We start from the raw sequence: 1,369 nt of genomic DNA on the forward strand, positions 1-1,369 counted from the left end.
TTCAAATGTCACAGTGTTATGTTGCTTTGTCAGACACTTGTTGAGAAAAACAAGTTAAAAAAAAAATATTGTCTTCAGTAAAATGTGCACTTCATGAATTAAGTTCACGGTTGCTATTTTGAAGCTAACTAAACCTACTGGTTTTGATCAAGACATTTAAAGGTGCATTCCAGCAATTTAGTATCCCTTTAGATTTTTGGGTGTGTGAGGGACAAAAAGCCTAGAACTTACGCTTCCCACAATGCAACTCAATAACTCTTTGTTTTGTTGACTCCCTCTATGTCTGGTAATTGTTAACATATTTCAACCTCTGCACCCTGTTTGTGATGCAAGAGTCAGACATGTTGCGGCTCTATAAGGCTGCACAGCAGTGCCTTGAGCTAAATCTTAAAATCAGCATGCCAACATGCTCACAGTGGCAGTGCCCACAAGCTGATATTTAGGTATAATGTTTACCATGTTCAGATATGGCTACACAAAGTACAGCAAGGAAGATGAGAATGTTATGGGTTTTGAAGGTATTTGGTCATAAACCAAAGTATTGGAAAAATTAATATCTTCAAAAGAGTCAGGGGATTGACCAACCCAGCCATCAACATTGCCATTCCTCTAGCCATACATGACCAAAAGTGTAATCTCCAAGCCAAACCTAACATGTTGTAACCATGATGATCCGGGTCGTAGCACAAAATTCTGGTCCCTGTATAAGGCATTTTTTATGGGCCCCTCCCTGCATCCACAGGTATTCATTCTGTTCCTATTCAGCTATTCCTCTTTTTGGGCCCTCCTCACATGAGGGCCCTGGGTACTCAGTCCCCTTTTTTACCCCCAGTCCGATGCCCCTGATGATGACATCATAAGGGTTGTTTTCTCAGATTGGATGAAGCTCCCTCCAGAGCCCGGGAAGACAACTAATTAATTGATATTGATGTGTAAAAGTTCCCTTTTAACAAAAAACTACTAATTTAAAAATAAACCTCCACCACTGCTTAACACCAATTCTAAATTGCAAAGCTGCAGGCTTTAAAACCATGAAACATATTGAAGCTGTAAAGCAACATGGATCTATTCAGCCGGCATTTCAACATTTCAGCTCAGTGGGAATCCCTTCTTTGTACGTGTGAGTGTCCTCAAAATAGATATAAATCAACTTGTAAAGTCAAAAGCTTTCCCAACAACAGCCAAACTCTTATTTATAGGCCTTAGGGAGTTCCTATTGTTTTTTGTAGGTTATTTTTATGGAGAAGTGCATGTTTTTGTATGCGGTTAGAAGGCATACCCCTGTCTGCAAAACAGCTGGTTTAGAGCTGAACTTGACTTGTAGGTGAACTACCCAGCCCTGATCCCTGTGTGTGTGTGTGTGTGTGTG

The 1,369-nt window shown here is 40.3% G+C and overlaps 1 protein-coding gene across 3 annotated transcripts in view; it reads left to right on the forward strand.

The window, feature by feature from the left end:
* The window catches only part of sema5a (sema domain, seven thrombospondin repeats (type 1 and type 1-like), transmembrane domain (TM) and short cytoplasmic domain, (semaphorin) 5A), a 113,742-nt gene that overhangs the window by 52,697 nt on the left and 59,676 nt on the right, over nucleotides 1-1,369 (forward strand). The gene's annotated exons all lie outside the window — the stretch shown is intronic.

The sequence above is a fragment of the Etheostoma spectabile genome, chromosome 22, assembly GCF_008692095.1.
Source record: "Etheostoma spectabile isolate EspeVRDwgs_2016 chromosome 22, UIUC_Espe_1.0, whole genome shotgun sequence".
Classification (NCBI taxonomy): Eukaryota; Metazoa; Chordata; class Actinopteri; order Perciformes; family Percidae; genus Etheostoma; species Etheostoma spectabile.